This window comes from Mauremys reevesii, linkage group 3 (assembly GCF_016161935.1).
Source record: "Mauremys reevesii isolate NIE-2019 linkage group 3, ASM1616193v1, whole genome shotgun sequence".
Taxonomy (NCBI): domain Eukaryota; kingdom Metazoa; phylum Chordata; order Testudines; family Geoemydidae; genus Mauremys; species Mauremys reevesii.
The window spans coordinates 17,211,342-17,235,751 of record NC_052625.1 but is presented as its reverse complement, the minus strand read 5'-3'; the positions used below and the strand labels follow the sequence as shown (position 1 = coordinate 17,235,751).

Below are 24,410 nucleotides of genomic sequence, written 5' to 3'. Positions count from 1 at the left end.
TTATCCCACCTGGAAAGAAGAGGGTGCTATCTTTTCCACTGGGGCTCTCCACAGCACTATCACCTGCTGGGCTCCCTGATTCACACACAAAGCAGTATTAACACCTCCAGTGTCCTACGAATGACTGCTATGGAACCAAGGAAGCGTAGCTCCTGTGGGAGATATCTTAGTGAAGGAATGGGGCAAGGAGAGCCATACAGAGGCTCCAGGCAAGATGACTGCTCCTTCTGCAAGTCTGGAAGTCCTCTCATGCAAGAACCCTGTGGATCCCTGGGAGGCTTCAGCCTAAGACTACTTGGCGCTCACACCCTAAACTCCTCCCTCTGTAGCAGATGCTTCTGAGAAAATGCTGCAAGATGAACCTCAAAACATTTTACAAATTCGTGTCAAATTTCCCAATTTGTTCTGGTTGAAAAACAAAATCCAAAAAATGGAAACATTTCATTTTGACATTTTTTAAATGAAATGTATCAATTTTATTTGAAACAACTTTTTGTTTTGAAATGTACTTCCATTTTATTAATAAGCCTTTAAAACGATTTGAAAACTAAGCAAATTGTTTCATTTCTGGTCAAGCAAAATGTTTTGTTCTATTGCAACTTTTTTTAAAAAAATATTTTGGTTCACTGAAATATTTGAAAATGTTTTGTTTTGAGTCAACTTAAAACAAAATTTATTTTTCATTTTTTTGGTACAGCCAGAGAACCAAAAAATCAGTTACTCGCACAATTCTAGTGCTGGTTTGAATCCAGCACACACAGCGCACTCTGAAAATTCTTACCATCTAATGGCTGTTCAGGGAAATAATAGAAATGGGTAGGTGGTCTTGGCTCATTGTTAGTGGACAGGAGTCACATTTAGCACTAAAAAGGACCCTTGTTTGCCAGTCTCAGCAGAGGCCAAGGACTGGCTCCTTCAGCATGGTCCCTCAGAGGCATGTTGGAAGGACTTTAAAAAAATAAAATATTTCACATCTACTAGCTACCGGGTCTCCTCAAATTCAAATTAAATGCATTCAGTATCTTTTTGGTTTCCTACCAACTAGCATCATTGCTTCTGCTTCTGTGCATTTTATCTCACACTGCAGATGGTGATTAGTCTATATTTTTCTCCCCAACAGCTCTGCAATGGGTCTTGAAGGATCCAAAATACACAATGAGGGTGAGAGCAGCGTTAGGCCAATATTGAAGGCTTTGGAAATTTCAGCTAAAATGTCATCTGCACAGAGATATTTTATTCTATGTTCTCTATTTTTATCCCCGTTATTTTTCCCCACTCTCTCCATCATTAGCTGCCAGGGGTTCCACTGAATTGACAAACAGCAAGGAGAAAAGAGGGAAAAGCTGGTGGGTCTCAGTTTTTGTTATTGTTTATGTTACAGTTGCACCTCACAGCACCTATAAGGTCAGGGCTTCTTTCTGCTAGGCACAAAGGCAGAGTGGGAGTATTCTTTTCCCCATTTTACTGATGGGCAATGAGTCGCATAGCAATGAAGTATCTTGTGCAAAGTCACACAGAAGTTTGTATCAGAGATGGGAATCGAACTCATACATCCAGAGTCCCAACCCAGTGCCTCAACTACAGGCGCTTCCTTCTTTTTCCTGTTGAGTGCATAAAGCTCGCCGTGTTCTCTCTCTCTTACATTACTGCTTTGGTAAGAAAGAGGCATGTGCTGTCAGTGGTTTGGTTCAAATATATTAGTAATCAAAATAGTTAAAGGAATCCTCTATATTTGGAAGACCAAAAATCATAGCCATTAGCCACAATTTATTCTTGCCAGGCAGTTTGGCTTCAAAAGCAGTTTTGCTTTTCACATTGTGTGGTTGAAGCAATCCCATGCCCATAGAAACGAGTTATCACTAGAGGTGTTGCTCTTCCCCAGTCTCATCTAGGTGACATGAAGGAAGCTTTTTCTATGCTTCTTCCCTCGGGGGAGGGCTGGACTATTGATGGTTCTCTGTGAAGATTCCACAGATGCTTGTTTATTGGTCACTTCTGAAGCTTGCTTATTTCACTATGGGCCTGAGAAACTCACATTGGCTTTGAATTAGGTCCTACAGCTTCTTTATGGAGGGACTACATACGGCTTACTGGATACTTTAGGATTTTGTAAGTCTTTGCAGTACTGTTCTAAAAATTAAATATATAACCTTGTATTTGAAATGGTCCATGCACATGCATGTGAAAAAATGCACATCTCAACTGTGTGCACAATTAACAGGGTAACACGCAAACTGTCAGCTATGCATCTAATTGGCCATCCACATCCACAAATACTGATTTGTGAATGCAAAGGCAGCAGCTCCATGGGGAAATTAGGTGTGCACAACTGCATGCACACTGGAAAACAAACAAGCAAAAAAACCAGGCCCTTACATTTCTAGTGAGTCCTTATTCTTTGAATCCTTTCATGGACTCCCTTTTAACACCAAATAAAATTCAAGCTTCTTGTCTCTACCTTCAAAGCCCTTCCTACTTATATTCTATTGCCACCTCCATTGTGTCAACAATGCCAGTTTCAACCAGTTTGTCTGCACTTCACTCACAACCAGCTCCATGCCTCCTTTTGCGTCACTTACTGACAGGGTCTATAACATCACTATCCTCTCCCCCATCCAATCCCTCCATGAGACCCACTTCTGCCAAGCACTGCAGGAGTCAGTCAATTTATATTGTCTAGGTTGAGGGACACCTGGGGATTATTGGTTATTTACTTACCAAAGAAATGGCATATTAGGATTGTATGATTAATCTCCCTTCCCGCAACCTTCATAGGTTGCTCGTCTTAGACTATGAGCTCTTCGGAGCAAGGACTGTATCACTGTGAACGTGAAGGACAGTGAGTGCTACCTGAACACAAATAACTCTCCATAATCCTGGATTTATGTATGATATGAATAAAAAGGGTTCTGTGATGCTTTGGTGTTCAAAATTATGGGGAGGATGGATCCCTTCATAGAAATTGCAGAAACTTCAGAAAAAGGAGTGGAAAGAAAGGGCATGGGAGGAGGAATCTGCATCTTCAAAATGGAAAGGACAATGGAAAGAGGGAAATGGGGAAGTCTTGTTTCAAATGAGCAAGTTTATTGCCTTCTTCCTTGTGAAGAAAGTGTTTGCTTTACTAAATCTAAAAAAAAAAAAAAAAAAAAAAAAAGTGGTGTGCCTGTTAAATCTGCTCCTAGGCAGCTTTAACTTGAGCAACCTGCTGCACTTATTCTTCAGATTACCATAGATTCTCCCTCGCTTTGGCAGTAACAGAGAGGTCGTATTATCACATGAATGAACTGCTCTTGAACAATTTATCCAACATATCAGGAACAAACAGGCTTTTCTTCAGTATCACACATTCATCTTCTGGCTTTCCACCTCTCCCATCTCTACAAACAGAACATATGTATTGGGGTCAAGGAAACCCCACACTCTCCATTAATATCTAAGATGTTCCATATTCATTTCTATTTATTGTTAGGTGTCACTTCAACAAACTAGGATTATGGAGTGACTTGTAAGCTTTGGTGGTTTTAGCTGCAATACCCGATTTGAATATTTTTAATACTGTAATTATATATTTTGCAGGTGGGGAGAATGCAGATAAGTATCAATTATCCTCATCTGTGAAAATACAAAGCCAGATTCTGGCCTTACATCTGTATATAAATGAGGAGTAACTCCACTGAAGCCAATGGAATCACACTGGGGTAAACAAAATTAGAATCAGGCCTACAGCATGTGAGATAACCACTTAAGGGTTAATTTGGAAAGGGCAGCTTTAAAAAGTTCTAGACAGAGTATCATGCTCTCGGGATCTGGTCCACACATCTATTTGTTCTGCCGATGTAAAGCTTTGCACTCAGAGTTCCACTGAGTATGTTACCACCTGACATCATGCCAAAGGAGGTCTGCTGAAGCCCAGTGCTTTTTTCACGACCATATGCACTTAAGTGGATATTAAAATCAATTATTATTCTAATGCCACATGACTCATAAGTTATTTAGAACAGCAGAATCCTTATCCACTCTCCCAGAGGTGTGGACTGGCAACAGTAAAAGAGTTTTCTGGCAACTGACATGAAAGCACCTGCCTGGGTTGTCGGAGCAGTGTCCCGCTACAAGTGTGAATCAGAGTGGTCTCTTTGCACTACCCACTGGTAATACCTGGTGATTGTCTGAATGCTCACTGATAACACAATCCCATGAATCATAGAGGTGTTGAATGTGGTTAGCTCTTTGCACAGTAAAATTAATATATTTTTAAACTAGTTGACCAGCTCTATTCACAACCTCAGCGTTAAAATGCCCAGTGGAATGAGAAGGGGAAAAAACAGGGCTTTTCATCGATAGGTCAGTGGTTCAAATCCACTGTAATGCTATTTAGTGGCCTCTGTGAAATAAGTTTGCCACACCAACCAAACTCATAATGGTTGCACCCTTGTCAGTAGTCTGAGTAGAGAAAGGAAGAACTGAATAGGTCTGGAAACAGAAACAGCATCTCTCTCCAGTGAAACTGAGGAAAGGGAATTACCTTTAACCATCCCTAGAAGGCTGGGTGTGCATGGTGGGGTTCTTATGAATGGAGGGAGCAGGCAGTGGGGAGACCAGGAGAACATGCGGCCGCCTACCACCAGCCTAGTAGATGCTAGAGTATAGATGATACAGCACAGCTAGGGAAGAGGGTTCTAGAGAGGGACACTGAGGACCTATAGCTGGTGAAGAGGTAAAGGACATCTATGAAGGAGGCCGTGGCTTTCTGTAGATCCCAGGGGAATTTTTGGGCCAGATCCCCAGCCTACTCCAGGGGTAAGGGGAACCCTGCCCACTCTGACAGAACAACTTCAGAGGAATGTCACTGAGATTGCCTCCTTCAGCTTCATTCCAGGGGTTTTCCTGCTAGAGATGTTCCTCAGGATCAGAGACAAGACACTGAACGAAAGCTTGCACTGCTGTGTCTGACATCCTGTGCCTGTTTTGTGGCTAGACAACTATAGTACTTAGCAGTAGAAACCTAGTACCAACCTCACATTTTACATTCACAGCTTCACAAAGAGGTGCACCTTGAATTTAGTTCTTATGAAATATGCAGTAGGGTCATCACAGGGCCGCCCAGAGGATTCCGGGGGCCCGGGGTCTTCGGCGGCGGGGGGCCCTTCCGTTCCGGGACCCGCCGCCGAAATGCCCCGAAGATCCGCGGCGGGGCCCCCCCGCCGCTGAATTACCGCCGAAGCGGGACCCGCCGCCGAAGTGCAGCCCGGTCTTCGGCGGTAATTCGGCGGCGAGGGGCCCCCACCACGGCACTTTGGGGCACTTTGGCGGCGGGTCCCGGAACGGAAGGGCCCCCCGCCGCCGAATTACCGCCGAAGACCGAGCTGAACTTTGGCGGCGGGTCCCGCTTCGGCGGTAATTCGCCAGCGGGGGGGTCCTTCCGCCCCGGAGCGGAAGGACCCCCCGCCGGCGAAGACCGAGAGCGGAAGAAGCTCCTGCGCCCAGCCCTGCAAGAGTTTTCCGGGCACCCCGGAGCGAGTGAAGGACCCCGCTCCCGGGGCCCCGAAAAACTCTGGTGGGGGCCCCTGTGGGGCTTGGGGCCTGGGGCAAATTGCCCCTCTTGCCCCCCCCTCTGGGCGGCCCTGGGTCATCGTTCACGATCTGAAAATGTTTTTTCCAGACGGAATACAAAGTGAACTCACTCATCTTAACACAGAGAGGACAGAAACTTTAAAAATCTGCATAGAAGTTACAAAAAAGCTAAAAGACAATCCTAGAATGTCTCCACACGTTATACACTCAGTATAATAGTAAGTTAGGTGTGTTCACGGTCAGCTGAGCTGTCTACACATCTGACCACAAAACAATACAGAAAATGAGTCTTTGAGTGCATGTTAGCGTGCTGAAATGCGATTGAATATGAACGATGTTTTATTTAGAGTAGAAGTAGTTGTAACCATTGCTTTCCATTTAATGAAGGTCTTAAATAAAGCCAACTGAAAATAATAAAAATATGGTATATGGAAAGAATACATGATAGCTGGCAGTGTAATGCAAAGACAAGAGATTCTGTGTACAGCTAGTGGGACAGAGCGAAGCCATTCATTGTTTGCACACAGCCATTCCTACTAAGTGAACATAGTAAGAGTTTAACACCAATCCTGCGTTGCAACTCATAGCACCTTTCCTCTTGTCTACTCATCCTTTATCAACATTCATTAAATCTCTGCGAGGTTCTTTAGTATTATGCTTATTTTAAAGATTAGCCAGTGTTGCCATTTTTCAATTTCATCACGAATCTTGAGATCAATGGCATTTTTATTTAAAAGTGCCCAGCTCCTGGAGTCACATGAGAATCTCGGCTTTCACTTAAAAAGTAAAAAGGGCAAGCCGAGAGTCCTCATGGCTGTGGAAAAAAGCTTGAGGAATCTTGATGGCTCAAACAGAGAAAGCAATAAAGAGAACCTCAAAAACTTATTTTAAAAAAATCTCAAGATTTTGTCAGACCTGACTCCTGATTTTTGAATGCTTGGGGGTGGCGATGATGGTAAACTGTGGTGCAGAGAGTCAAAGATTGCTTATGGTCAAACACCAGATTAACCACCCTTCACCTGAGTCTCCTCAGGGACATACAGGAGTTGCAGAGGCCCTATTTCCCCTCCCCTGCCCACCAACAATGAGGCCACCTACTGGGCTTACATGGCGTAGAGAGCCTTATCTTGGTTCTTTATACCAGTGGTTCTCAAGCAGGGTACATGTACCCTTGGGGGTATGCAGACGTCTTCTAGAGGGTACATCAATTCATCTAGATATTTGCCTACTTTTACAATAAGCAACATAAAAAGTACTAACAAAGTCAGTACAAACTGAAATTTCATTCAGACAATGACTTGTTTACACTGCTCTACATACTATACATTGAAATGCAAGTACAGTATTTATATCCCATGGTAAAAATGAGAAAGTAAGCAATTTTTCAGTAATAGTATATATACTGTGACACATTTGTATTTTTATGTCTGATTTTGTAAGCAAGTAGTTTTCAAGTGAGGTGATACTTGGGGATTTCAGACTCCGAGAAAAATCAGACTCCTGAAAGGGGTACAGTAGTCTGGTAAGGTTGAGAGCCACTGCTCTATACCAAGAGTGAATTTCATCTTTAAAAGAAAAAGAATGTCAGTCTTTAAGGACCTACTGCTTTTGATGTTCTCTTAGGCCATATGGTCTTTATTCATATTCAATGTCAGTTTTAAAAAAAAGTGACCAAAAGCAAACACACACTACTGGTGCAGGATCTTGCACAGAGCAATAGGAGTACACTACAGCCAAGGATATTGTAGGTGCACTACAATAGTGGATATAACATATACACAACTTTGTTTATATGCAAGACAGACTCCATTTTTTCTCTAAAATTATTCAGTGAAGAAAAGATAAATTTAAGTGTTCCCCCATTAATATACAAGGACTGTAGTCTCTATGCGAATACATAAATTTGTAGGAATTGCACATTAACTTTCTGCCATTCATTATTGAGGGAGGGAGGGTCTTTGAATTTACCAGGAGCCACTAGTTCTTTCGAATTGTAAAGTTTTGTAATTTTATTATCATTTCTTCTTGCTCTTTTTCCCCTCTATAAACAGTCTCCTTGATAGATATCTGAGTTTGTGTTTAGACAAACTAAATTTAAAAGAAAGAAACAGGAAGCTTTTACTTGGAAAGTGGAGTTTTAACTACTCAGTGGCAAACAATGAACTCGAGTGATAAAGATGCAATGGAAACAGTATGGAACAGACCTAACTGGTTTCCTGCCCAAGTTGACTTGTGAGCATGTGTGCTACCATGATATGGACCAGCAGTGCTATTTTGCTTTTATTTACTTAAACATATTTGTTCCTGTGAAAACCTCTATAAAAACATTGTAGGAAGAGACAATAGCAGACTTGCCATCTCTTACTGCCAGATCTTTTACACTTTATCAAATATTTTCATCAGTGAAACTTAGTCTATTTACTCAACTATTTAAGTTGCAACCTGTATCATATTACACTTTCAAACACGGGGCACTACCCAGATCATAAAATATAATCCACCCTACCACCGTTTAAGACTGGTTTGGTACTTGTAAATCAATTTGCTGGTATCTACTATAGCCTTCTAGAAGTAATACTAGATAGATACATGGTTACATAAATATTGTCAGCTCTGTATTATTCATCCCATGTGTTAACTTTTAATACTTAAAAGTTTCCAGGTCAACAGAGTTACTTTATCTTTCTTCCTTCTCCTCACTTTATCTCCCTCCCTCACCAAACAGGTATCTATGTCAAAACAGGACTCGTCAGTGGGGGGTTTGTTTGACCTAGGTCACTTAAAGGTCAAGCTTTTCACCAGTTGTTAACACAAAGCTTCCACCTAGTCCTCTAAAGCCGGCACCACAGTCTGTTTCATCTACAAGCCCTCTATCCACATTGGATTTCTCTCAGTTTTGCACTGTGGAGTGGTCTCAGTGACAAATAAATAGGTCAAATACTCTTAGGCAAAACCGTAGAAGAGGAATCCTCCAAATATGGAAATACAATGGATTTTGCCTTTTTTAAAAAAAATCTCAAAGCAAAACAAAAGGTTCTAAAGGTACCATTTTAAAAATCAGTTGAGCAGAGACTTTATTCTCATACTGGGCTTAAAGAACAGCAGTCTTTTAAACAGTGCTAAAGCAACTTAGACTACATTTGTGTGTCCCTGAAAAAGATCAATTTTAATACAGATTGATTTTAAGATTTACATGTGAGAAATAGATAAAATTGGATCAAATATATACCAAAACAAATTGCTGGCTCCCAGGAAAGTCAATAAAACCAAAATAAATTTAGCAGATTTCATCTACCAGCATTTGAGATTTGTTTTACTTCATTATTTCATACACACTTACTGAACAGAAATTTGCTTAACTCTTTTCCAGTTTTCTCTCACTGAAACAATAAGACACTCTGTAGAATAACCTGAACTTGAATATTATCACCAGGATAGCATATGGCAAACTAGCAGTAGGCAGTTTATCTTCATCCTCTTTGTAAGCTAAAATTAGCACAATGCTTTTTCAGCACTATACACTGTATTCAGACCAGTATGATATACCTAATACAATTCCAATTCCAGCCTTGGCTAGCCTCCAGTATTCAAGCAAATTCATTAAAGAATTAATATTTTTAATATTGAGTTTATATTTATCAACTTGAGAGGCACTTTTAAATTAATACAGTCATTTAACCTAAACCAACTCCATCAGTAAACAAAGTTAATGTATTAGCAATAAACAGATATTCAATACATATGATTTGTATATAGCATCCTAATCCATACAAAATGCTTTATTCGGAATGTCATGCTGCAAAGTTGTATGTTATGTCTTTAAAAGATAATTATATCTTATCTTCCTAGAGAGTTAATACAATATGCACCTTTGATTAAGAATGTGCTTAGTACTATATGCATTGTTACTGGCAATTGTTAAATGTGTACTTTGTTGGGATTAAATTAAGGGGATATACCACGAAAAGTAGATTTACTGTTTAAACAAGAAAGCAGCTACCAACTAACTCCTTCAAAGACTTTTTAGACAAACAATGATAAAATAGAATAGAAAGAGGTTCAAATAATACATCCCTTTTAGTTGGTATGTGTCAGTGTAATCTTCTCATCAAATACTAGCAAAAACTCAAGCAGGATTAACTTTACAGAAAACATATACTGGCACATAAATCGTCAGTGGTTTATATTTACTGGAGCGTTCGAGCTCCTTCTCCCTTTTCTTCTCACTGTTTGTCATCCAGTCAGCTGTCATTCAGCTGCACATTTTTTTTCCAAAATTTGGCTAAACTGTATCCGATTGAACCCGCTGCTGCCCCATGCCTCTCTTCAGCCTGTTGAATTATGGTCATTCCGTTTGTTTTTAATAGATTAAATCTGTGGTGACAAACAAATGTCAATGTGGTTGCTTGATTTGTACCACACAGCTATAAAACCTTGACACTTAACACAATATCCTTTCCTTTTTTCTAAAGGAAATCTGAAGGCAACTGCAAAGCTAGTGTACACCATGAACATGCATACTGTACCACCGTATTTATAGCACTGTCAGTGCAACAAGTTTACTAACACTGGGGAAAAAATACATATGCGATCTTTCAAAGATTTCTGTGGCTCAACTTAAATTACCAGACTAGTGACTAGCTGACAAAACACAGTGATTGCTTTAGCTACAACCTGCTATGAAAAATACAGTTAGAAACAAATGCTGGGCCTACCTGGTTTTTTGGAGTAGACAGATCTATATTAATTTGAAAGCCGTATTAATGTGGCTCCATATGTTTTTTACCAAGTCACATTCTCTTAGATAAGGGATTCTGGACAAGGGCAGGATTCATCAGCATGGGATTTGGAGTGGCTGGGCAAGAGAGCACATGGGAAAAATACTGAATTATATCTTTGCCCCAAAGCCTGCCTTGGAACCACTTCTCTATGGCTCTTGCCATGGAGAAGTGGGAGAGCATAAACTGCATGCATTTTGGGGAGTGCACCATAGGCACAATATTTCCACTCCACCTGACTGCCTCTTTTCTACCATATGAAAAAGACACAGACTAAATTTGTCACTTGCTTTTTAAGAACTGGTTTTGAAATATTGGCTGGATCAGTCTGATCTTCTCCGCAATCCTAAAAACAATGTTCTACTTAAATACAACCTAAAAATATACAAAATTGGACCAGCCTTTTCAATACAAGCTGCGTAATCGCTCTCCCTTGATTTATGAAGGTGATAAGTGTCAATGCTTTGTATACATTGTAAGTGACATGGAATTCAGGGTTAACATTTGCTTCCTGAGTCACTAGCATGTTGCTGGCATTTCTCCTGGGGTGCTGTTGGTGGATTCTTTCTGCATCTCACTCAGGCAGCTGAAGATCCTCTACACTACGCTCTATTTTTCACTAACCCTGTAAGCCTTGTTTCATGACTTGCATTTATTAACAAGACAAAGCTAAGATAGATCTTCTTCTGAAGCTTATCAACAGTACATAGGTCCTGGACTATTCTTATCTAACACTACACATGCAGAATGACACCAGCCCCTATTCAGGGGGCTAGAATATGGTCTATGCACCAGTTAAGTCTCAACTGAGTCTTATTTTGAGTTTGTCAATGGTGTATACTGGTAGGCTTTGCTCTGGCCCCCTATACAGGGATGAATTACACCCCCCATATAATATGCAACATCAGGACAAAGAACTATTCCTCTATCACACACAAGGGGAGACATGGAAGGGGAGATGATTTGGTTTGAATGAGATTCTTTCTTGGTCCAGGCAGGAAATGCCACTCCACTATACTGTCTCTTCAACTCCTCATTGTGCTTCTATCCCAGTTTTTACCCCCAAACTCCATGGGTTCTTCCCACCGCTAATGCTTCTTTCACAACCACCCAGCTCACAAGAGCTGTAGCAAAGTAAAGGTGACTAAATTCCTGAGCTCTGAAGTCCTCACTCTCTTGTTGCTGTTAGAATAAGCAGAGTGGCAAGGAAACTATCTGGAGGGAACACAGAAAATATGGGAATGGATGAAGCCATGACAGAGATAAATGGAGGAGGAAGAGAATATGAAAAACAGAAACTACACAGACAACTAAGGAGAGTCCAGTCTTCCAATTATCTGGTCACCTTAGTGGTGGTGCCCAGAGGTCACCTAGAGTAACATGAGGCATTTCCTCAGTCACAGCACACCTACCCCATACCAGCCCCAAGGAAAGAGAAATCAGGACTCCAACCCTGGTATTCTTCATGACATTAGCCACAGGGCCACCAGGACAACAATAAATGGTCTCTAACAAAACACAAGAGCAACATTGCAAATGCACTCTTTTCCAGATAAAAGTAACAGGAGCTGCCTTATCTTAATAATAATAAATAATAATAATGATAATAATAATAATATGTACACCATGTCAGAAGAGACACTCCCAATTTGTTCATAAATAAAGACATGCCTATGTAATTGCTCATTTTAATCCTTCCAAACAAGATGACAGTGAAGAAACAGGAGTTACAGTATGGATCCATTACAGTATGGATTAAAAGGGGCATTTTCTCAAAGAAATTTTAATCTTACCCATTGAAAACAACACAATATGATCCTGGTTGGTAGGGACATAGTAGCACTGGGAATGATTAATCTATTGCCATTGTGCTTTAACAAGATTCTACAATGCTGTATAGAGTTTATCAGAACAGCTGTTGACTCTGGAAGGGCTTGTTTTTCTTATTCTATAGATTATATAAACATAAGATGTGATTGTTGTAATAGTGCCTTTCATCCTGAAGCATCCCAAAGCGTATTGTAAACTTTTGACCCAATCCAACTCCCACTGAGGTCAATGAGTTTTTCCATTGACTCCACGGGGAGCAGGATCAGGCCTTATATACCAATACAAATCATCCCGCCTATGCCTGCTGGAGCACAGCATTCACCTGACAGCACGCAGCAACGTTATGCAACAATTAAGTATAGAAAAAACAAATGGAATAGCATAGGTAACTAAAACTGCAGGGGAAATTTAAAAGTGGGAAATTGTTATCTAAACTGAAATTTGGCCAGGACCCCATGGAGAATACCCCTCCTTTACAGAAAGTTGCATGGTACCAGAAGCATTGAAACATCTCATCCAAAAGACAGAATATCCAACAGCAACAGTGCCAAACAACACTATGCATAGAAATGGTTCAGTACTGACTCACAGGGAAGAGTGCCTCCTACTGAATTATTATCACCCCATCCTGCAACATCCTGCTTTTCCTGGAACTAGCAGGGTAGAGCCACCCCTATTCAGATCTAACCAGACCATGGCCTGAGAAAGTTCGGCTGCAGTGTTGTTTGCCAACAACTCAAATACACTTATGTTATAAATGTATTAAACTTCCCATAGAATATATAGAGGAAGCATTTCTCCATCTCTGTAATATCAAATCAAATTTGAAATGGGGAAGAATAAAAAATCCCCATTATAGCACATTATAAATACAGAAAGGTCTCTTGCTTATTTTATATTTTGTGTAGTCTGCCAACAAAACTTCACAAAGAGCATAGGAATTCATGTTTGCAGAGATATTAAAGTCATAAAAAGGGAACTTTTTATTTTATTTTCCCACAGCCAAAGCAAAGGTAAACCAAGTGAATTTGGCAAAGGGCACTAGTTAGACGCCATTTCCCACAGCAACATGGTATTTTCCTCTGGGAATAAAACATTTCCCTTAAACTACTGTTTATAACTCTTATCAGCTCAAGAGCAATAGAGCCATCAAGTCCAATATCTCGTGGAAAAAAGTCAAGGTCAACAAGTACTTGCATTTTCGTTTATCTTTAGCTGCAATTGCTACTGACATTCAACTGGGTAATAAACATGAGGACTGTCAAATGCTCTCAACAAACAGGTGATCCAAAAGCTATCACAGAGAAAGAGGCTACTGCCAGGTAATCAAACAATTCTGTTGCAACAATTATGATTTGAGTGCATTCATTTATAGAAGCAATCACCTGTCAAATCTGAATGAATATTCTCCAACCATTCCCACTGCTGGGGTAGTAAGGGTGAGAAAATATAATGTCTGCTCTCAGGTTTTTACCAACAAATACATACTAGCATTAACAATGACCCATCAGAATAAAAAATAAAAAGCTTTCTAAATATCTTATCTTCTACATTTAATGGCAATTTATAGTTTTTGAATATTTCTATTTTTTTTATTTCAATAAATAAAATGGTGTTACACAGAGCAGCCAAATGCTGCTGCTCTGTTGCACCACACTCATCAACAACCATTTGTGGGTTTACAACAGTGGTTCTCAAACTTTTGTACTGGTGACCCCTATTCACACAGCAAGCCTCTGAGTGAGACCCCCCCTTATAAATTAAAAATACTTTTTTACATACTTAACACCATTATAAATGCTGAAGGCAAAGCGGGGTTTGGGTTGGAGGCTGACAGCTCGCGACCCCCCCCCCATGTAATAACCTCGCGACCCCCTGAGGGGTGCTGACCCCCAGTTTGAGAACCCCTGGTTTACAACCATACTCATTCTTTCAAAAATTGTGGTTACTGCTTTTGAAAATACTTTATCATAATTTCAAAAACACTAGCTTTAAAAAAAAAAAAAACTTGCGTGATGGAAAGGATCCTATAGAACGTTCAAACTGAAAGCCACCTACTCACTGGTGCCAAGAGGGATTGCTTATGAAGACTGAGAATAGTATGTGGCCCTAAATACAGAGGACTTGAGTGACTGCTGCAACATGCCGAGCTCAGAAAAGGCTCAGCACTCAAAAGAAATAGGACCTAAATTTATAGAAAAAAAAAAGATCCGTACAAATCATACTAAACTGATCACCCAAAATACAGAAGTCGTGACTCCTACTGTTGTTAATAAGGAATGTCTAGAACCCCAAACACCATTTCATCTACTTATGTAATTGCTTGTGACTAAATTTCCTCTGTTTAATCCAAGTAGGAGATTAAAGCTCCACTTATGCATGTACCCATGTGCTTTTGATGGACTCAGACCCTAAAATGTTATCTTGCATGTGATATTATTTTCCCCACTGTTTACTCTTTTGCCAAGGAAATCCAACCTATGCAAGACTTTGGCACCATTTATTCAATGAGATCTGTATGGGCACACTGCTGTGCCCAAGCAAGGCTCTGCACAGACACAGGGGTCCACTTGTGTAGATCTGAATGCAGGATCAGAGCCATATTTTATATATAAACACCTGCACGTGCACACATCTGTGCATTGTGATACATGTTTAATACAAGAGTCATGTATTATTTTAGGTCACTTGCCAAAAAAAAGGCCTTCTTAAAAAAATACCTCTAACATGAATTTTCTGCTTGATTATAGAAGGACAAGGAATTCAGAAAATTCTATTCCTAAAGTCATGTTAACTGTGGACAGCCCCAAAAGTAAGTTTTCCCACTTTCACCCTGCCAGTGATGACTACAGCTTCAACTTGAAGAATCTGCCATCTTAAGTAAGTAACCCTCCACTCAATGAGACTTTTCCTGAGCAGAGATTGAAATTCAAGTTAAACTGTGCCAAATTGTGTGGATTTTTTAAACTGTTTATTATATACGTGAGCTGACCTGAAAAAAGAAGTTCTACGTTTCTCAGTGTAACTAATGTTTGCCATAAAAGGGTAGTGGGAGAAAGCCAGAAGTAGGTAGTGTGCACTAGCTACTCTTCACAAACTCCTCATGTAAACACTCTTAATTTGCACTAAGAGTGCCTTTGTGTAGTTTAGCTTAAATTCACTTTGAAAGCGTATTAAGCTAAACTTCACAAAGACACTCAGTGCAAAGTAAGAGCATCCACACTGGGAGTTAATGCAGAATAGTTAGTACACTTTAAATTCACATCCTAGATTACCCCACACTAACTTTCCCATGTAGACAAGCCCTAAGACTATGCTATCCACAAATTAAACAAAACAAATACAATGAATGAGTTTGAGGCTAATGTTGCCATGTTGTCAAAACATGTGAAAGAGGCTCTTAATAACACAGAAAACTCTTATTTTAAAATATATTAATCAGAAGAGATCCTGAGCATAGACTAGGATAAATTTTCACTACAGTGCATGAAGCTTGTGGATTGTTTACAATGCACCATTCTAAAAATGTAACCCTGTATGGCTGAAACAACAGTATTAAAAGTCTCCGTGAAGTCTAACTCCAACAGCTGAGCAAGAATGACAAGACCACCACCACCACCACCAAAAAAAAATTTGTTTCACACCCTCCAGGTTTACAGCTGAATGATGAATTTACATCATGTCATTATTAGCATAATTCTCAACTATTCAATCGATGTTAAAAAATAAAAGATGATTCGAGAGAGAGAAAAATAATTAATTCTGGTGCAGCTGAAGAATGCATACATAGGTTAAAACGTTATAAACTCACAGCAACAGTTCAAGTTTCTCTTAAAAAAATAAATCTATCTTGTGCCAAGACAGATGCACAGGTGTAGATGCTGAATTAAAGCAAAGCACCTGCTGGACACTGAGGGGAAAGGGGGGCGGAGCGGGGAGAGAGAGAGCACCCCCTTTAAGACAACACCAATACTCTTATTTTAGAAACAAGGCTATTAGACCTAATTCAAGATTCACAATATATAAATACCTAGAAAATACTGGGAACAGCCCCTGTTGACTAATGCCATGTCTTTTTCAATTGAGGGTCACATCTAGTCTAACCAATCCCATGATAATGGCATCAGTAAAGGTCAATCAAAGACAAGCCGAAGCTTCCACTGTCTGGCTGACCTTCGGAGCTTGTGACAAATTGCTATCAGTCAATGTCAACTAATGACAGCAGCTCTTTGGCTAATCAATTGTTCTAAAAATGATCAAGAAAACTACTCACAGGACAGCTCATTTTCACATCAATGCCTGTGAAGTATGAAAAGCTCATTTTTTGAGTTTTTAATAAGCTCATAAGTAAAGCAGTTACTTGGTAACAGGGGTCACCTTACTGAAAAGGCAGAACCTTTGTCTGCCTTTTACATATTCTTTTATTACCATATTATAGTAAAAATATGCCATGCTATTACTATGCCAGAGGGCTACATAATAAAGTAGGTAACATTTCAGACATTTTTGAGATAAATACTTCTGTGTTTTAGGGACCTCTGTGTGGGTGTAAATAATAGTAGATATACTTTCCATGTATTTAAATGCAAAGCAATCACTGCTAGTACACAGGTAATATGCCTGCTTATTATTTGGGTGAACTTCACATGACAAAGTTTCTAGCAAAATACACGTCATGAAATTCAATGACACCAGGCAGGTGGGTTAGGTCTTAATAGCCTTTGTTTTGTTTTGTTTTTAAATCCACCTGCAGTTAGAGAATTTACTGTGTTCTGGATGTTACTAACGTAACTCACAATTGATAGGTCAGCCAAAAAAAACCAAACTTGTACAAATTTCTGCTTTGAAACAATCCTGTGAATGTACTCTAATCTGGAATACACACACACACACACACACATTTGTGTTATGAAACACTGTAAAACGGATCTCTCGATAACAAAGGCAACCATCGATTCAGGAGCCTTCTGCACTTTCATTATACCTGCCTCTTACATTCAGCGCATCTTTTTCTACATCTCTCAAAGCAACACACCAAGGCACCCTTTAATTTGCATTCACACATTAAATGTTACCAAAACAACAAATAATGCTACACAATGGTCAAGGGCTTAAGAACTGTTAGTACAGTTATGTTTTGCTTTCTTCTAGTCTATGAAGAGATTGTTAGTCAAATTTCATTTCAGAGCATCACAGTCTCTTGAGAAAAAGCCAAGTGAGTGTGAACAAATGCATATCATTCAAACCACTTGGACCAATAGAACACCAGAATCAAAAGGAGTTCTTGCTTTATATTTAAGTTTAGTCTTCACGGGTTCCTAACAAAACATTTGTATTATTTAAAATCCCATTTTAAAAAATTGCTAAACAGGAAACATTAAAACGTTTGTTTTCATCAGGGAACCTGCAGACGGACAGCAGTTTCAGATTACATTCTAAATCTGAATTGCTATGGTAGTTTTTCAAATTAAAATATCTTCTGTGGCCTCAACCATTCTCAAGTTGTCCATAGGAAAGAAATAAAGGAGGCAGGGCAACACTTAAGCTGAGCCATAATTGGAAGTATGTGAAAAATGAAGTGTCAGTTCGGTCAATAAAGGGCAAAGGTCAAGGGGAACTGCAGCCCAAACTCTGTGCGAAATGTGCTCATTAAGACATCCAATCAGAGAGCGCCTTCCCACCTATCCCATTAGTCATCGGACATCTGACTGTTTCAAATGCCTGGGTCTGTGCTGTTATTACTTTTCTTCTTCATGTAAAAAGGAGAGCTGGTATATAAATCGTTGCTCAGTCATCTGGAACATAATGTGGCCCTTTTTTCCCCCCTTCATCCAGCTCTGCCTGCTGCTTCACAGGCTTGAAACAACTGCCTTGAGATTCCCTTCAATAATAAATGGAATTGCCTTTTGCCTATAGTTTGCCTGAACTCAGACAAAAGCCAGAAAAACATTGCAACTATTGATACATTTTTATAAAGAAATATCATTGCTTTTTTAGTCAGTACTTTAAAGAGCAACGATAATTCTGAGGTTAAAAAAAAAAACACAAAACAAAACCAAAAAAAACCATTTTGAACCTGGTCTGAGGCTTGAACAAGAAAGAAGACATTGATAGATTTTCAACGGCACAGGATAGCTAAATATTAACATTAAAAAAAAACCTCACTCAATTGAAATTGGCTATACAAGGTCTCTATTCAGGAGCCTTCTTAAAACAACAGCAAAAACATAAACCAAACAAAACCCTTTTTAAATTAAAGCATGTCACAAAAGAAAAGAAAAGACTGGCCACTGTCAGAAGACAGGATACTGGGTTAGATGGACCATTGGTCAGACCCACTATGGCCATTCTTATGTTCTTCTATTACTATGCGATTCTTTTTGCATAACCCTACCTAAAAACAGACTTCATTTTTAAAAAAGAATTTTGCAAGCACTTCTCCACAAGGTAGAGTGAGCTTTCTTTGAATCAGAAAGCACCATGTTAACCAAAATTCAGACAGCAACAAGCATTTGAAAATAGGTTGCTAAAGGTCTTACACAGTAAGTATGTAGTGAAGAGAGAGTAGATCCTTACATTTTTTTCAAAACATTATTATTAGGCATACCCATATTATAAGTATTCCATACTATGACTGATACAATAACAAGCCATTCTAAGAAATTGTGTCAGAAGAACTATGTAATAATATATCCTGCTATTCAGTGACACAATACTTCCTAACATTTCCCTAGCAGTTAAATATGGATTCACACAATAGATTGTAACAGCTTTAAGGAATTATTGCTGCCTACTAAGTAAATACATTTACATTTTACAAAAAAATACTTTAAAATGATAGTGCACAATGATGTTTTTGAAGAGAAGACTGGTTGATTTTGTAAATAAGTACTCAGACAACTTGTAAGATATACATTACAGGGATTAAAAAAAGTAATGATACATCAGGTAAATCAGAGACACTTTTTAAAAACTTGTCCAAAAATATGTAATAGACAACTACAGAATGAACAAACATGTTCACATGTAAATGGACATTTTCTTTTAAAGCCTATCAAGCCTTGTCTTTCAAGTCTGAGTGCACCCACAACACACACACACACACACACACACACTCACTCACTCTATTACACCTGCCCCACACACACACCTTTGTATCCAGTTGTCAAACAACCCACCTACACACCCACAAAAGTGGTTTTTTGCAAATGTACCATTAGGAACATTTGTAAAGGAACCATTAAGAAAGGGATAGATAATAAGACATAAAATATTATAATGCCTCTACATAAATCCATGCCCATATCTTGAATACCGTGTGCAGATATGGTCACCCTTTCTCAAAAAATATACATTGGAATTGGAAAAGATACAAAGGAGGGCAACAAAATTATTACCGTTATGGAATGGCTGCCGTATGAAGAGAGATTAATAAGACTGGGACTTTTCAGCTTGGAAAAGGGGGGGATATGATCGAGGTCTATAAAATCATGACTGGTTTGGAGAAAGTAAATAAGGAAGTGTTATTTACTCCTTCTAACAACACAAGAACTAGGGATCAGCAAATGAAATTAATAGGCAGCAGGTTTAAAACAAACAAAAGGAAATATTTCTTCACCCACCGCACAGTCAATCTGTGGAACTCTTTGCCAAGGGATGTTGTGAAGGCCAAGACTATAACAAGATTCAAAAAAGAACTAGGTAAGTTCATGGAGGATAGGTCCATCAATGGCTATTGGCCAGGATGGGCAAGGATGCAACACCATGTACTGAGTGTCCCTAGCCGCTGTTTGCCAGAAGCTGGGACTGGATGACAGGCACCAATGATTGACTGTTCTGTTCATTCCCTCTGAAACACCAGGCATTGACCACTGTCAGAAGACAGGATACCGGGCTAGATGGACTTTTGCAGCGGATATTGAACTCTGTTGGAGTTGGGCGTGAACACGGGTGATGTTTTGTACTATACATACTATGCTATTAAGCGGGAAGTAGGTTGAGGAAACAATTGAACAAAGTGTAATTTTATTTATTTATTTTTACTCTTTTGATCATCAGGGTAAACACCTTTACAGCTATTTAAACTGCATTTTATATTACGAGAGAGAAAATAATTCTGGCCTAATGTGAAGAAAAATTTGCGCCCTAGTACATAAGCTGTATTACATGCATGGGTATAATATATGCATTTATATATTTGTGATTCTGGCCTAAGGTGAAGAAATCACAAATATATACATGCACACGTTATACCCAATGCACGTAATACAGCTTTTCCTTGGCCTGCCATTGACTTTCAAACTTTCCTTGCATAACACCTAGCATTGCCACGTGTCCAGTTTTCGCCCAGTTGAAAAGGGACCCTGGCGGCTCTGGTCAGCACTGCTGACCGGGCCGTTAAAAGTCTGGTTGGCGGCACAGGCAGGCTCCCTACCCGGTTCCACGTGACTCCCAGGAAGCTGCCAGCCTCTCCCTCTCACTCCTAGGCATAAGGGCAGCCTTGGAGGCTCTGCGCACTGCCCTCCCCGCCCCCAGCACCAGCTCAGCAGCTCTCATTGGCCAGGAACCGCAGCCATTGGGAGCTGATGGGTGGCATCTGCAGGCACCAGTAGCACGCAGAGCCATGTGCTCGTGCCTCCGCCTAGAAGCTGGAGGGAGATGTTGCCTCCTCCTGCACCCCAACCCCTCCCCTAGAGCCCGCACTCTAGCCAGAACCCTCACCCCCCGCGCACACTCCCCAACTCCCTGCCCCAGCCCAGATCCCCTTCCCGCACCCCAAGCTTCTCATTTCTGGCCCCACCCTGGAGCCCACACCTCCAGCCCAGAGCCCATACCCCCTCCCACACTCCAACCCCCTGCCTCTGCCTGGAGCCCTGCCCCTGCACCCCAACCCCTGTTTGGAGCCCTCTCCTGCACCCCAAATCCTGCATCCCTGGCCCCACCCCAGAGCTGTACCTCCAGCCGGAGCCCTCACCCAGGGCCGGTGCAACCATTTAGGCGACCTAGGCGGTCGCCTAGGGTGTTGGGATTTGGGGGGCGCCATTTTCTTCAGCAGCGACCGCGGCGGCTGGATCTTCGGCCGCCGGCATTTAGGCGGAGGGAGCTGGGGCAGGGGAGAGCAGGGAGGGCCGCCTGCAGCAAGTAAGGGGGAGGGGGCAGCACGCAGGTGAACTCCCCATTCCAGCTCACCCCTGCCCCGCCTCCTCCCCGAGCACGCCGTGTGGCTGCTTCACTTCTCCCGCCTCCCAGGCTTGCGGCGCCTAAGCTGATTGGCGCCGCAAGCCTGGGAGATGGGAGAAGTGAAGCAGGGAACGGCATGCTCGGAGTGCTCGTGCTCGCGCACGGAGCAGGGGTGAGCTGGGGCGGGGGGCGTGCCTCATGGCGGAGGTTGGGGAGCTGCCGCAAGGGGGGGTGCGCCTCAGGGTGGGGGTGCAAGGTGGAAGTTTCACCTATGGTGCGAAACATCCTTGCACCGGCCCTGCCCTCACCCCCTCCCACACTCCAACCCCTGCCCCAGCCTGGAGCCCTCTCCTGAACCCCAAACCCCTCATCCCTGGCCCCACCCCAGAGCCGCACCCCCAGCCAGAGCCCTCACCCTCTCCCACACCTCAACCCCCTACCCCAGCCCAGTGAAAATGAGCGAGTGAGCAAGGATGGGTGAGAATGAGCAACGGGGGGAGTGGGGATGGAATGAGTGGGGGGCTTGAGCTCAGAGAAGGGTGAGACAAGGGGCAGGGCAAGGGTGTTCAGTTCTGCAAATAGAAAGCTGGCAGCCCTAACGACACCTCATGCTGGTGCAGAAGGAGCTAGCACAAAATGCAAGTGCAAGATGACAAGACTTACGCTACCCTGCTTGATACATCTTTGAATTAAATGGGCATTTTGTCATTCACTTCAACTAGCACAGGAGCAAGCCCTATCTGAAGGGTGGACAGTTCATTTGTGTTTACTACACGTCCACACTAAAAGGGCTTGTCTACACTAACATTTAGGTCACGGTAAGCTAGGGTGTGAATCTATCCCTCACTAGCCTGCTGCGCACTAATGGTCTGTGTAACCCTGCTGACGTGCACGAACAGTCCTTAGTGCACTTTAATCTACTTGCATTTCAAAGCGGGGTAGACCAAAGCACACTGAGGAACTGTTAGTGCGTGTCTGCAGGGTCCACACAGTGGGCACAGAGCAAGCTAATGCATGGTAGATTCACACCCCAGCTTTCGGCAAAGTAAGCATTTGTGTAGACAAGCCCAGATATAAGTAGTGCTCTGTATAAGTAGTTATTATGAATGTCTAGTTTCCTCTTTCAAGAAGTTTAACACAATGATCCTTCTTTATAAAACACATCCATTCTACAAAGATCTAGTGCACCTTGAGTTCCAATTTCATTAAAGTTCTTTATAAACTCTGAGTAAAATTTTCAGAAGTGCCTAAGTGACTTAGGAGTCTAAGTTCCATTGAAAGTCTTTCCATTGAATATCAATAGGACCTAGGCACTTTTGAAAATTTGCATTCTCTGTCTTCATAGCACGCACCTTGCTATGAATGACATGCAAAAACACTGAGCTACTAGGAATAACCCAGCAAGAGAGCAACATGTGTCTAGGTCAGTTTACTTTAAGATATCAGAAATGATTGGCACACCTTACAGACTAATAACGTGCCACATTTGAAATAATCAACCCCATTTTAAGTAGAGATTTTCAAAAAGCATCTAAAGGATTTAGGAGCTCAAGTCCCCTTGAAAGTAGATGGGACTCCTAATTGCCTAGTCACTTTTTAAAACTCTCCCCCTGAAAGTTCTCCAAACACTCCCTCTCCATCCATCCCCACAGTCCCCGCCACCACACACACTTCCACCACCTCCAAAATAAGAACATCTCATTCTTGGCTAAGAAACCTTAAATGCCAAGTTTCAGTTCAAAGCAGTTCCCCCACAAACCCGCAACAGCTTACACCCTTAAAAAACCAGAATTTAAAATTAACTCCTGAAGACGGGGGGCTCTAATGAACGTGCTGACACCATCTTAACTACAGCATTGTGAATGGTGACACTATAATATATATGTATACATACTTGAAAGAAAAAAGGCCCCTTGAATTTATGTTGCATATCATTTTCCAGTAAAAGTCAGAGGTCAGAAGGTTACCAGTTTCTGCCTCAGCTCTGCAACAGTTTACTATTCCAGGCCCCATTTTTACTAGCCTATACTTGTGATGAAGTCAGCAACTTTTCTTTAAGCAGTAAAGTGTCTCAAATACTTAAAATTCTATAAAGAGATGTTATTCACAATGTAAGATACATCCATGTGTATAAAAAAATAAAATATACTCTTTTAGTTTAAAAACGAATCTTGTTAAATGTAGACTTTGCAATTCTAATCAGTATTGTTCAATCTTTTTTGGAATCATAATTCCTTTGTTGTCTAACAGCACTTGAATGAAACAGGATCATAAAACCAGATTTAAAAGTATATACCTATTGTGGGTTCAGAGTCAACTTCAATAAAACACTCTCTTTTATATTCAGATTAAGGATTCTTTTAAAATTTTAATTGCATTAAATTAACACAAAATCCACTGCAGTTGGTCTCTTCAGAAAGAAGTATGAAGCATTTCAACATGCAGCTTTTATTTTTAAGTCATCTGTTTTTAAAATGTTGAATTTAGAAGACAGTGTTAATTATTTGTAGGATGTACTACTTCTAAAGCATGTAACACAAACTAGATTCATACTATTTCTGTTAAGTCAATTACTCCAGTTGGTTTGGCTCTCCAACAAAACATTTCTGCATTCAAATAAACTGGCACAGAGGGAGGAAACAGTACTGATTGTAAGATTTAGTGCACTGTGCAGGCAAACTTTTATATTTATATGCACAAACGTTACAATAGCATCTTTAAAATATTAACATTCAATTCTGCAACCTTAATTATGTTTGCTTTTGAAGATTTCTTCTTTTAACCATTCTGATGTCAAAAGGCTCTAGTTGCTTATTTTAATAAAACATACTGCAAATTTGGTACATATGTTGTTCTAGTGTGTGCCTGTTGGCAGGGTTTAAGAAATAAACGTGCAAACTCCTTTGACTGCCTAAAGACAGGGGGAAATGAGTCAATAAAAAGGAAAAGACAGACAATGCCAGGCACAAAGCTCTAATGTCTCAACACATTTCAAAAAGACATAGTGACCAATCTGCACACGCTGATCACTTATTCTTTACCAGAAGACAC

At 40.7% G+C, this 24,410-nt stretch overlaps 1 protein-coding gene and 1 long non-coding RNA gene across 5 annotated transcripts in view; one reads left to right on the top strand and one right to left on the bottom strand.

Annotated features, from left to right (window-relative positions):
• MEIS1 (Meis homeobox 1) overlaps positions 1-24,410 on the bottom strand; it is a 126,863-nt gene that overhangs the window by 72,020 nt on the left and 30,433 nt on the right. The window lies entirely within an intron of this gene.
• LOC120400748 overlaps positions 3,645-24,410 on the top strand; it is a 30,500-nt gene continuing 9,734 nt past the window's right edge. The window contains exons 1-2 of the long non-coding RNA XR_005596038.1: positions 3,645-3,698; positions 14,930-15,059. This is a non-coding gene — a long non-coding RNA (uncharacterized LOC120400748). The remainder of the gene's footprint in view (positions 3,699-14,929; positions 15,060-24,410) is intronic.